Consider the following 14,673-nt stretch of genomic DNA (forward strand, 5'->3'; position numbering starts at 1 on the left):
TCACTGGAGTATTTGGGATCTCTCATGAGCAGAGATGGTTTTTGACTGTATACCCAGATATTAACAGTGGTTATGACTGATAATGTAATAACAAGTATAGTTTTATTTTTAAATTTTTGTCCATATTTTCCAAAATTTCCAGAAGTTTCATGAATCTTTTTTTAAAGTTAGTGATGCCCTCAAACATAATAAATCAATATATAAAAGGAAACATATGAAAGGGAAAACTTTAACAATAAAAAAGCTATTATATATTACACTTTTACTATATATGAGGAATTTTTCCTAAGCTTTTTAGGTGTATTACCTCATTTAATTGTCTCAATGACTTCATGAATTATCTCTATTATGCCCATTTTATTGACATGGAAACTGAGTCAAAAAGCAGTTAAGGTACTTGCCCAAAGTCTCAAGGCTTATAAATGCCAGAGTAGTAATTTGAACTGGCTCTAGATTCCATGCTCTTAACCACTGAATATTGCAATCAAATCCACCAAAATATTAATACTAAATATCTATGAGTAGATATTTTTAATTAAAATGCTTTTTGGAATTTTCTAGATGAGTGTTAATACTTCTGTAAATAGAAATATTTGCAAGTACCATAAAAAAATTCAGTGGTGGACTCTATCCTGCAGAATACTTTTCCTTACCTGTTATATCATCCTGAAATTCACAGTCACCAGCGGTAACCCAATGAGTTTAAAAACATTTTATCTTTCTTTCTCTGTGAAATACCTAATCTATAACTGTAATCAGAATTTCACACTTAAATCTTGTATTACTTTACCCAAACCACAGGCCATTCCAGTAGCAATTTATGTAAGTGTAACAAAAAGAAGTGCACATTCATGTATTTAAACAAATAAAACACAAATAAGGAAAGCAAACAAAATTAAGGTATTAAATTTTTCTGAAAAAGACATACAACTCATTTTCTTTCATTTGTGTACTGTTAAATGAATTCCTATGTAACATTTTAATTGACATTTTCACTCATGTCTCTCCTGCTTTTGTGTCTTGTTAGTGAACTGGCTTTTTAATGTCCCAAAGTCATAATAAGGTCTTTAGAAAAGCCTTGTATCCTATAATTAAAAATTGCTATTCCTTTAGCTGTTTTGCTTAGCAAAGGCATAGGGCACAGTGTCTTTTAGAGACATTGCTCCTGAGATGGGAATAAAAGATTTTGACCTTTTATTGCAGCATTCATGAGTCGGAAGCACTTCATTTATTTTAAGTAAAGAGCAAATGGAGCATTGCTTATTTTCAGTAATTCAAGAGCAGCTGAAGTCACCTACAACTTGCCAATCAATAGTCTTTTGTAATGTTTTCCTTTTAGAAAACTATTGTACTTGTCTTTAAAACATCAGTGGCTGTTCCTTAGCGATTTGAACACACACACACACACACACACACACACACACACACACACACACACACACACACACACACACACACCTATATGACAACAGTCCAGTCACTGGTGAGCTATAGTTATAAAGGACACTACCCTCATGTGTGAAAATTTTCCTCCTCTTCCAGTTGAAAAGACTTATTCTTCAAAACCGAGAAATCACTCAAAAATTGACTCTTAAACGTGAGCTAATTAGAGCCTGGAGGCCCATCTAGTTCAATGTTTTAATGTGAAAAAAAAAAAGGCTTGGGCTTCCCTGGTGGCGCAGTGGTTGAGAGGCCGCCTGCTGAGGCAGGGGACATGGGTTCATGCCCCGGTCCGGGAAGATCCCACGTGCCGCGGAGCGGCTGGGCCCGTGAGCCATGGCCGCTGAGCCTGCGTGTCCGGAGCCTGTGCTCCGCAACGGGAGAGGCCACAACAGTGAGAGGCCCGCGTACCGGGGAAAAAAAAAAAAAAAGGCTTAAGGTCTATTTGATATTCAATCAACTCTATAAGCACAACGATATCGACTGACCCAGCTTGCTCATATATAAAATTAACGGCATGGATAATCTCTGCACTTACTTTTATTTTAAGAGGAAAAATTAGGATAATAATTGAAAAGTCGTAAGAAAAGTTTTGGTCACTTGCACCTTAGTCTATAAGTCCCACTTTAAAGCTATAAGCGCTAAGAAAGCTAAGTTCCCTATCTGGTTTGTTGAAACCACATGTAATTGTGGACACCTAAAAAATATGAAAGTTCACAAGGTGTATCTTTAGTCTGTACAGCCCGAGAAGAAGAAAATCTTAGTACGTCGAGTTTGGTTACTAGGATTCACCACTGCTGCTCTAAACAATCAATATAAATTGCTACATAATTAGCCCAGCTGCAATAATCCATGGATCACAGAGACAAGCTGCAGAGAACTGAAGCCATCGATTGTGCCCTCTGTGGCACACCTCAGTAACCACGTGCGTGCGGACCTGGTTGGAAACATATTTGTCACGTGGTTTGCTTTTGCCTTGAAAGAGTGTGGCAACAACTTAAAAAAGAATTCAGAACAAATAGAAATGTCTGTTTTTAAAGGTTTGAAAGTACATGGGGTGGGCTTGGGTGTCTATTACTCCTGGTCAGAAAGACAGTCAATTAACATGTCCCTTAAAAGAAAAAAAAATGACTTAGGGGTGGTGGTGATAGTGGGGGCGACAACGTGTTGATTTCTCAAACAGCATGGAAAGAGAAATTCTGAGTGATAATAACTTGTGAAAATTATGTACTTTCTGAAGGCTACCCTGGGAGCAATCCACAATTTATTTTTAGAATCAGACGTGTCAGACACACTTACACAAAACCAATTTCCTAACTCATCAAAGATAGAAACCTTGGAACTACACGCTGGATATGTAATCTCCAAGAAATAGATAATGACTGTTTTAGAACCAAATGTCTATTTTATTGGTGGTACAAGTAATAATTCAACAAAAATTTCGAATAGAAATAAAACAGAGCTCTCTCCTCAAACTATATTCAACGTGATATAAACTATAAACAAGATCAAGATTCTGTAATGGGCCAGTAATTAGGAAGATTCAACACAGTTGGACAAAGGTACCATTTCAATGAGCTCCTTTTAAATTCTGTTGTGACCAGTATAGAAAGGTCATTGGGTGACGGTAAAGGTGATCTTTGTGTGATTCAGTGATAGAAAAGAACTTTATGAAATCTAACTATGTGCAAAAAGAAGCTACATAATTCATTTTGTACTAGATTCTTCACAAAAACTGTAAGTTCAAACATAAAGCCTCCAGAGTCAAGGAGTTTAGAAGAAATGAGATGAACTCATTAAGGTAAATCTGGTTACCAGCGGATGACAGATCAGCATAATTAATGTTCTTTTGGGAATAAGAGGAAATATTTGAATCAGAAAAAGTACACTGTCTTGTACATGTACCTGATTTAAAAGGAAGATGTAAGATATTATTTGGTTTCTAGATATGAACTTGATAAATGTTAATATTGCTGTTAGGCTGTTCCTAAGAGATGATATGGACCTCTTTGAGAATTTGGAATAGTAATCCAGAGTGATGCCATTAAAAAGCCTTTATCAATATATCATGAGATTGGCTGCAACGTGTCCAAGTTGCCTGCATTGGATATGTTAGAGTCTTGGGTCCTTCTGTTCGGTGGGTGTAATGAAGAAGGAAGCAATAAGGGAAGGAAAGGTCAACCCGGTAAGCAATATACTGCGTGGAAAGAGTATGACAAGGAGAAGCAGATAATAATAGTCCAGGAAAGTAGTTCATATAGAGGAGGAGTTTTAATAGTAAATAGTTGGGGGGAGGGTATCTGTCTAATAGATGGACATGAACAATCTAGGAGCAGTCAATATACGGAATGTAGAGAGACAGGCAAGTGGGCATCAGGAGATCCCATCGGCAGGTAGCTGAGCTCCAATCACGGGACACCCTCCCCCCCCCCGCCACAACACACACACACACACCCGCCCCCGCCAGAAAAGTACTGCGATGGATATTGCAGACTGGCTTGTTCAAAACCAATTCCCACCTCTTTCTAGTGTGGCTTCCTATACTGCAGAGGCTGGTGAGCTAAAATCCACATTTCCCACATTTCTGGATGTGATTTATGTTCTGCCAACCAGATGCCTTTACATAAGACCAGAATCCAGAACTGAAATAAGAGTGGAGGGAATGTGGCATGAGGCTCCTATTTTTGCCGGTGCAGATTGAAGTGGAAGTGATTTGATCTTGAGCTAGCAGCTGTCATCATGACTTCTTGCTTCATCAGGCAGCTTCCTGATTATGGCCAGGGCAACAGCAGTTCTGCATCATGACTTAAGAGTTTTTTATCTGGAAGATCAGACTAAATTCTCTTCAGTTTATAAACAGTTTTATAAGCCATGTAATATCCTGTAAAACAGATTCCTTTCTGCTGACACAATCTGGAGTAGGTTTTGTTCTCTATAATTGAACCCTCGCAGGGTATTTACTGGCTACTGTGATCGTAAGCAACAGACTCTCAAAGAGATGAGACTCTAAGATTGGTTAGCTCACCAGTTTGAAATAAAGGCAGCTAAGATTCCACTAGTGTCATAAGATAGACATGGGCGCATACTGGTGATGTATTAACTTAAATCATCACCTGGGGTTGTATAGAACAGGAGACCTATCAATGACAAGGTTTTGGTGGCTTCAGTGATGCTGGTCATTATGGGAGGAAAAAGGATGTAAGGACCGTTGTGGGGATGTGGGGTGGATTTTTCTATCTGTTCCATAGAATGTAAAGGAAAAATGATAAAATGAGATTTAAAGTGTTCTGATTAAGGTATGGTCAGAGAATCAGAGAACTTCCATGGCTGCCTGTAGGATTCTTCCCTGTCTTGTAGCTGTTGAACTGACAGAGCCAGAAGATAGAAACAGAGGCAGATCCTTTGAGTTTCTGAACCACAGTGTAGGGGGAATTCATAAACTTTGCATCTCTCATGTGGACAAGAGGGTATTTTGGGGAAAGAATAGGACCAGAAAACAAATAGGGAATTTGGTAGATTCTTATGTCTCCGAGTACCTTAAAAGCCCACATTCTACCCAGTATTCCTTGAAAGCAGAAGCAGACTTGCTTCCTGTTTCATGAGGCTGCTCCTTTCTTGCCAGAAGGCTCTGTGATGTCTTCACCTGAGGGAGTTCAGTCAGCAGGAATGCCAGCCCTCCCCCAGCCCTACACCCCAGCATTTCCTTCAGATCCATAGGCAGAATCAAAGCCCAGCCTGCTGGTGTGGTGGCAAACACAGTCAAAGCTGGAGGGAAAGCTTTATACAACAGAAAGAACCACAAGATTTTGCTCATTTGCGATGGCAAAAACCTGCAATATGTGTGGGAATGGATTCTAAGGGTGTCAGACCAAGAAGCTTAATTTTAGATCCGGTTGATTATTTTGCATTGGGTACACTTGCCAGATATTCTAAGTTTAATATGCTCACTTGAGCAGCTCAGAATGTTTGGTAGAAATGTGGGTATGGTAGCCAATAGCTATCATACCCATAGCCACACCAACAGCCATAGCCAATGCTTAAGCTATGATGCCAGAAATTTCGTGGGATAATGTAGAGAAATGGATGTAAAGATAAGGAAATATTGGGGTTTCTTTACGATGTGAAAAATCACTCATCTACACCTAGTCATGTCTCCCAAGAGAGATTAAAGGACCTTCCTTCAGTGAGGTACTACCTTCATCAAGAAATACCTTACAGGGAGATCAGCTAGGTGGTTGGTGACCACCTAGAGGGGTGGGATAGGGAGGATGGGAGGGAGGGAGACGCAAGAGGGAAGAGATATGGGAACATATGTATATGTATAACTGATTCACTTTGTTATAAAGCAGAAACTAACACACCATTGTAAAGCAATTATACTCCAATAAAGATATTGGAAAAAAAAAAGAAATACCTTGATACTATATATAATAGTTCGACTCTGCTAATCCCAAACTCCCATTCCTTCCCTTCCCTCCCCCTCCCCCTTGGCAACCACAAGTCTGTTCTCTATATCTGTGAGTCTGTTTTTGTTTTGTAGATATGTTGATTTATATCGTATTTTAGATTCCACAAATAAGTGATAGCATATGGTATTTGTCTTTCTCTTTCTGACATACTTTGCTTCATATGATAATCTCTAGCTCCATCCACGTTGCTGCAAATGATGGATAAACAACAAGGTCCTGCTGTATAGCACAGGGAACTATATTCAATATCTCGTGACAAACCATAATGGAAAAGAATATGAAAAAGAATATATATATGTATAACTGAGTCACTTTGCTGTACAGAAGAAATTAACACAACATTGTAAATCAACTATACCTCAATAAAATAAAAAAAATACCTTGAAAAGAGTCAGAGTGGCTGTCCTCTGACGGTAGGAGCTACTGTCAAAGAAAAGGGCTCCCTGATTTCTCTGGGGGTGATGGGGGTCCCAGGTGGCAAAGTTCAAGGGACAGCACAATGATAGGACCCAAGACAGAGGTGAAATGGGTGTGGTTACCATAACAGGCAGCAGGGCTGGACCAGTGGTCACAGGTTTTGAATGTTAGGGATGTTTGACAGTGGTTAACTGTACAAGAGGTGCCTAGGACTGAAAGAAATATGCAGATCTATTATCATCCTCCTTGATCTGCATAAACTGACACCAAAACAAAAGCTCTAGGTGACCTGAGTAACTATAATTATGAGTGACAGCCCTTTACTGGTTCATAGACCCACAGCCCATAAGTGAATGTACCCTGTGATAGTGCCACAAGCACTGTTCATCTTCTTTGCATTCTCCTGAAAAGGACCTGCATTCATCTGTCAGGAAAATGGCTATGGCCAGGGGAAAGGAACCACCAAGATCTTTGTGGGATTATTGACATGAGCGGTAGCTAATATTCATTCCAGAGGACCCAGAAATGGCCAGTGTGGTTCCCTACTCAGAGGGGACTTATTGAGGTTAGGGAGTATAAATGGAAATTTGGTTTGCGTTTACCTCACAGTGGGTCAACATGGGTCTCCTGCTGATTCGTTCTGTGATTACTTTCCCAGCTTCCATATGTACATGGTAGTTGGAATAGACTTACTCATCAGCATGTGTGTACTAGCTTCCCGTTGCATAGCATGAAGGCTCTGGATGGGCGAGAGAAAGCTTCTGTGCTAAGATGCTGCCATAAGAGTTAAATTAAGCCATGCCACATACCTAGAGGGGTTGTAGAAATGAGTGTTAATATCAAACCCTTGAGACAGGCAGGGATAATAATTCCTATTACATTCCCAAATCCCCCCTCTCCCATCCTCATTAAGATCTCCTGTTTGACCAGTGAGATTGATGGGTCTTGGGAACAATATCAATGGATTATCAGAAACTTAATGAGAGGGTGATTCCAACAGAAGCTGTTTATTTTCTGAAGCCAGGGCACACAGATCCTGACGCCTGATGTGGAATTGTCAAGTTGGCAAATTTTTGTTTGAAATTAAATACACCAAGAGACCACAGATGCACTTTCCTTTTAAGTAGCAGGGGGCAGCAGAGGACAACTGGCTATATCAACTCTCTGGCTCTGTGTGGTAATTTCGTTCAGGGATTGGCTAACTTTTCCTGTAAAGGGCCAAAGAGTAAACTTTTTAGGCTTTGTGGGCCACATATAATCTCTGTTGCATGTGCTTCTTCTTCCTTTTTTTTTTTTTTTTTAACAACTCGACAAAGTAAAAACCACTCTTAGCGTGCAAGCTTTACGAAAACAGGCTGCAGGGGCGGATTTGACCTGCAGGCCATAGTTTGCTGGCTCCTGATTTGGCTCATGGGCGCCTTAGCCATCTCACCAGTCCACAGGATATCACGCTGCTCCATTACATTGATCGTGCTGTAATTACGAACCCGGGAAGCAGAAAGGAGTCCTGGATGTCCTGGGAAGACACACTGATGTCAAAAATGGAAGAGGAATCCTTTGAAAGTTCAGTGACCTGTTTCCAAGTCACAGAGCTAATTTCCAGAAAGTTGTTTTTAATTCTAGGTTTCAGAAACCAGGAAAACCCATCAGGAGCACTGTGCCCAAACTCTGAGATGGAGGAACAGTGAGTGTGTCTTGAAGCCGGTCCCTCCAGTGTGGGGTGGCTGTCCTCAAACTCTTCCCACCAAGGGCCTTTGGAACTGAGAAATGGCTGAGTCTACGCAAGGGTGTAAAACGGCGCCAAGTGCAAGGAGAGGAGAAGTGCCGTGGCCGGGAACCAGGGGCTTGATCAAATAGGTCCCTGCAATATTGATTGTGAGCCTCTTTCACCAGTAAGCCATTTTTATTGAGGGTATTGTCTGACGTTGGGATGGAAAGAAGTCAAAACTTGACTTTAATTTTATTCCTTAGATTCCCAGGGAAAAACAAAATCTACCTATACGTAATATAAAAATAGCTATGTTCCAAGGGAATTTGAAAGGAAGAAACATTCAGAGATTGCTGAAAACCATATAGTTGTGTAGTTGTGCAAGCAGAGATGACTTTTCTTCTTTATTCATTTTAAGCACAGTTTAAATTGGTTTGTGCATAATAAAAATTTAGCCTTTCATCAATATTTGGATAAATAAACTGCGGCCTCCCTGGAATATAGGTTATCAAGGGACAATCATACTGTGGTTTACTATTTCACGCAGTGTGCTTTCTCTTTCAGAAGTAATAAAAACCACAACTGCATGCTTTATTATAAAAAGCAGAAGAAAAACTGGGCAGTGTTTTCCTTATCTCAGAAAGACAAAGCTCATCAATGAATCACATATTAGGACTTTGACCTGAACAGTAAGAGATTTGACTTTCTGGCTGCCACGCTGGCTTAATCCCATCTGTAAGCATGGTCGGTAGTGGTGACAGGTATTTGAACCTCTTTCTTTGATTTCATGACCTTTAGCAGAAACATATTTCACTGCATATGTGTATGTTTTCACCAAAGCCATTTTCTTAGGTATTTGAATGTGCATTTGTTTCTTTAAGGATTTTACCAGCCTGGTGCCCAATATCCCTAATTCACGATTCCCTGCTCTTGGAAATGATGCTAGGTTGCCCTTTATACTCTCCAGAGAAGTGTGGACACCTGATAGAAGAATAGCCTAACCATACATCAGCAAGATATGACGTAGGCTGTTGCTCTCTCTTCTTAATAGGAGAGATTAATTGCCTCAATCTGATGCTATCCTTTGCAATTTGGACTGAGGAGAATGCAGAAGATCATTCAAGTAGTGGTAGGAGGACGAAGAGGAACCTCCAAAAAGAAGCATAGACAATGAAAGTTGCTGAGAAGTATTAATGCTCAAAGGGAAGGATTCAGATCAGAAGAGAGCAAAGCTGTGGTTCTGAATGGCGGTATCCTCCAAGTTTTTTTCATCCCTCCACTCCTAGCTGTTCAGTATAAGGTGGCCAGGATCCCAGTAGCAGTGATACCAGTGGCTTCTCTGGCAGAGAACAATGAGAGGTACAGAGAGGGGACCCATCAGGCCAACACCACGGATTCCTAGTATTTCATGTCTGCCCAGTGTACCTCTGTTCCTTGTAACTATCACCCAAATGTGTGGCTTCTCCAACCTCTGGGGAATCACACCTCTCTGCAGTTAAGATATGTAGAATCTAAAAAAATACAAAAAACAAGTGGATATGACAAAAAAGAAACAGACTCACAGATTTAGAGAACACACTAGTTGTTACTAGTGGGGCGAGGGAAGGGGGAGGGGCAATATAGAGAGAAGGGATTGAGAGGTACAAACCATTATGTATAAACTAAGCTACAAGGATATATTGTACAACACAGGGAATATAGTCAATATTTTATAATAACTATAACTGGAATATAACCTTTAAACATTTTGAATCACTGTAATGTCTACCTGTAACATGTAATATTATACATCAATTATACTTTGATAAAAAATTTAAAAGAAAAAAGAATAGTTTTAGCAATAAGAGTAGTACTCTTAAAAAAAAAAAAGAATAGTTGGAGCTGGTATCCTATTTGATTTTTGGAAGTCCAGTATTTTTTTGATCCAAAGAATGCTTCTACCAATTTATTCCAGTTTAGAGAGTCCCTTCAACCAGTCATCTTCTGGTGCTCCTCATGGTAACTCAAGTTCTTTCTCTGTATCTTCTGGCTTCTCCACACTGTTGCTGATTCACCCTGACAGGACAAAGCCACCAAGGCTCAACTAAGACCCTGCTGTCGTGTTTAACGACACTTCACAGACAGATGATGGGCACAGAAAGGAATGACAGCAGAGGAAGAACAAGCAAAGAACAGGCGACTTCTTAGGGCTTCTTCTAAAGTGTAAGGGCCATGTCCTTCTATGAGGGCACCTGGGATGTGACGATAGGGACAGAATAGGGTGGAACGGGGATGTTACATGGTCTGCCAACATGGTGCAGGGAACACTTGGCGTCCTTGAACGAAAAGTGCCTTTGCTCATGGGCTTCCTGCCTGGAGTTTAGTTGCCCCAAAGTCTTTTGAGTCCAGTGAGAGACAGATCTATTTTCTCTCTCATCCACCACTCCTAACCTCCAGTTCAAAGGCTGCCTTCAGGAAACATAATCGTCTTCAGAGATATAGTAGGGCCTAGAATGAGGACAGACTTTCACATTGTTAGGTAGAGCTGTTTGCTTCCTAACTACTTTGAATATCCCATTGTAGAATAATATTCTTTTTGGTTTCACCATCACAAAAGACCCACCAAAGTCCCTTTTCCCCCCCCAAATCAAAAGCAATCTGACCATGTGGTTCAAGTTAATCTTCCATTTGGAGAACTTGATAGAATGTTCACAATATTAAAATAGTAGTGTTTCCCTGCCCCCTGCTCCCAGTCACCTCTGAGTACCCAGTCTTTCAAGGTTTTTTTTTTTTTTTTTAAAGAAAATACTCTACTTTCAGCTAGTGCTTTTGGTTACAAAACCAGAAAAGGCTAACTCAGATAGGGAGGTTTTTACTTTCATATTATAGAAAGCATAAAATGAGTCAATCATTTGTTTTCATTATAACTTTCAGGAAACTGAAATTCAGTCCTATAAAATGTTACTTCATTTTAGACCAAATAAAACAGTTGTCTTTTCACACTGATGAATTTCCTCAACCTTTTCCTAAGGTTTGCCCACTTTGCTCACAAGTGCCATGTTTCAAAGGAAGAACACTTTTAAGCTATCTATAATGATTTCTCAATTTTTACCTTACAGAATATTGCAATGCATTCTGCGTGAGAAGCTTATATTCTATTTACAAAGAAAAAGATCTGTAACTTTATGCTTTGCTTGAATGTTATAGAAAACAATACTCGAGTGTACATGAAAATGTTACTCAGGAATTTCTAAAGCGTTCCAAAAGTGATCACACACACACACACACACATGCATGTGCATGTACACACTCACTCATCAATTTGTGTAACATGGGGTGAGGTTTTTGAAGTAACCCAGATGAATTTTCTCCTCCTGATAACTCAGATTCTTTCTCTGTATCTTCTCTGGCAGTATTGCTACAAGAAAATAAGTACAATTGCTGCCAGAAAAAGAGGAGGCTATGATGTAGGAGCCTTGGTAAACAGGGTAGGGAAGTAGAAAGTGTGGAGAGAAAGGGCAGGAAATGAAAAATGGGCAGAAATATAGATGTGATTGTCCTTCCCCCTTAGCGGTTAATCTTCAAGGGTTGGAGAGCAGATACACTGAGATACTTTCTGAAGAACCCCAAACATGGCCTGTCTCAGAGAAGTTCCACACGCAGCCTAGGGGAGCATATTAGAGAGCCTTGACAGAAGAAGGGTCTAGATGGGTGGGCCTTGGCTTCCCATGACCTTTATGTGCCATGTGGCGGTCTAAAGTTCCTGATGACCTTGTGAGGAATGCAGAAGTGCTGAGAGAACTGTGGGTCAGAGATGCCCTGGGACTAGGTAAACCCCCTTCCAAGCAGGTCCAAAGGAGGTGAAGCAGACCCTAAAAACGGATAGATTTTTCAGCAAGTGTGGTGAGAGGTTCAAGTTGGATATAAATTTGAAAAGTAAATGAATTTACTTTAAAAGTAAATGAATGGAAAATTCCCTAGGTTCCAAGTTCTCAGCATTTTCTGGAACCTTCGCATCCATTATAAAACATGGCTTTTCCTCTCAGGAGCTTGTGACCCAATGAAGGAGATACATGGGTAAACAAATCCAGTGCAATAAGTGATACAACGGAGGCAGGTTCACGGTGATGGGAAGCATGGACGAGGACTAAATGGACGGTCCCCTCAGAGTGGGTGAGGAGACCTGCTCTGCTGGGTGAGAGTTTTCAACATCCACCATGTACTAACAGGCCTCCCTGTGGAATTTGTGCCAGTTACGTTCCCTGAAATCTCTCGCATATCAAACATCATCCTCTTCATGAAGATTTTTCTGATCCTTCCAACTAGATTTGATTTCTCGTCTCTTGATTTTCATGGCATGTCCGCTTAATCTCTCTCCTTGTTTTATACCTGTTTGTATACTTACCTTGTCCTGTCAACTACATTTTATGCTCATCCCTGTGTTGCCACATTCCTGTACCCGTGTACTAGACACTCAGTAAATGTGACGTTCCAGTGAACTGAGTAGTCAATAAATAAATGGAGAGGCTAGGTTTAGAAAAAATCAAGTCTAAGCCTACTAAATGATGTGCTCTCCGAAGACAAAGTTTATGCCTTCTTCACCTTTTTATTCCCATAATTTAGCACAATTCCTGGCAAACAGCAGGTGCTCAGTGAATGCTTGTTAGAACTGAATAGGAAAGTTGTAAAGATAAACAGAGTTAGAAGTGGTTCTGCAGAAGGTTTCTATTTGAAGCTTTCTGGAAAATTCTCCTTTCAGATGCCATAGACTTTAGTCAGATTCTTTAGAACTCTGTTACTCTTCACAGGTGCTGACCAATATCTCTGTGACAAATGTCAGGTTGTAGGTAATAGTGAAATAGCGAGACTAGAACATATAAATTAGAAGGTTTAATGTTGAAACTCTGATTTTGCCCCTTCCCTGTCCTCCCTGTCCATCTTCTTCAGTCTTGGCAAGGGGATATTGGATACATGCATCGTGCAAGATGGATGCCAGCTCATCTCGTGTACAGTAAGTGCCCTACCTACGCACCTTCAAGTTGTGAACTTTCAAAGATGCGAACGTGTGTTCTCATGTCCAAGCACGTTAGTTAGTTCACGTGTCTGGTGTACATTGTCACGTGCGTGCATCCCCTACAGGTGGTTGTGCCTTTGTGTACTGTACAGTACGGTATAGAGTACAGTAGTGCAGTATCTTTATTTTAAGCCCAGAACCTGTGCCATCGTCAGGCGTGAGTGAAATTGCAGCCTGCCCTCCGTCTCCTTTTACTGACGATCCTTCAAGCTCTACCATCTCCCACCTCTTCTCCCTCCTTCAGTCATAACTCTTCTTGCCTGTTCACTCGATGCCAGACCCTGGATGCCAGCTGCTGTACTGTACTACTGTACTTTTCAAGGTACTGTACTGTACGATTAAAAGTGTTTATTTTTTGTGTTTGTTTGTTTTTCATATATTATTTGTGTGAGAAGTATTATAAACCTATTACAGTACATTACTATATAGCCGATTGTGTTAGTTGGGTACGTAGGCTAATTTTGTGCTCTCAGAACAGAACTTGTTCGTATGTAGGGGACTTACTGTACTTGTAGTGTCACGGGGTTCTCACAATCTGTCTATGAGGTAGGTACTATTGTCCCCATTTTTCAGATAAAGAAAAAGACCCAGAAATTTTAAGGCACTCATCAAAGGTCACACAGCTGGTGAATGGGAGCATCATGATTGAGCCCTAATTTGTCTGATACCAAAGCACACATCTTGTCTTGATGAACAAATTAAGTCTTGATGGAGACAGGTCTCTGGAGATACAGGTTTAATTGGGAGATACAGTTGGGTCCAATTCTTCTGACTTACTCTGGTGATCAAAATTGGTCTATTTCAGCCTAAATCAGGTCAGAAGGAGATGATAGAGCTCAATTATACCAAGGAAGAAGGGACCCAGGATGGTAAATTGACAGGAATATTGGATGTAGAGAAATCTTTGAAAATAGGGTGAGAAGGATCTATTTGCATGTTTAAGAGTGGAATGCAAGAGAGAGACACTGATGAATAAGATGTAAGAAAAGATTCAGGAATATCGCTACAGTCAATGGCCCTCATTAACACAAACATTCCCTACAAATATGTCTGATGTGTAAGTTTGTCCTTCATTTTATGCCACCAGTGACATAATTAGGTAATAAAGAAGTATTTGCTTGAAAATGGGGAGAAAGAAAAACAATTAACTCAGATGTTTTCATTTTGAAGACGTCTGTTAAAATAAAAAGTTTTATATTTCTCAAAGTAAAGCAGCATAATACTGTCAGCTCTACTTGAATATAGCTATCTTTACCCAGTGATTGTCTATAATTTCTCCATTTACGATTCTATCCTTTCTCTGGCATTTACTAAACACAATCATGTGAGCTATTGTCTTTAACTTACAGATACTACTCTTAAAGGAAACAGAATTTCAAATAATATATTAGTGGAAAATTATATATATTAGCAGGGTTTTTTTTCAGTTAAAAAGATTCTTCATACAATCAGATTTAAAAAACCAAGATACAGATGTAGAGAACGTACTTGAGGACACAGTGGGGGGAAGGGGAGGCTGGGACGTAGTGAGAGGGTAGCCTTTCCATATATACACTACCAAATGTAAAATAGACAGCTAGTGGGAA

The sequence above is a fragment of the Globicephala melas genome, chromosome 5 (assembly GCF_963455315.2).
Source record: "Globicephala melas chromosome 5, mGloMel1.2, whole genome shotgun sequence".
In the NCBI taxonomy this organism is placed as follows: Eukaryota; Metazoa; Chordata; class Mammalia; order Artiodactyla; family Delphinidae; genus Globicephala; species Globicephala melas.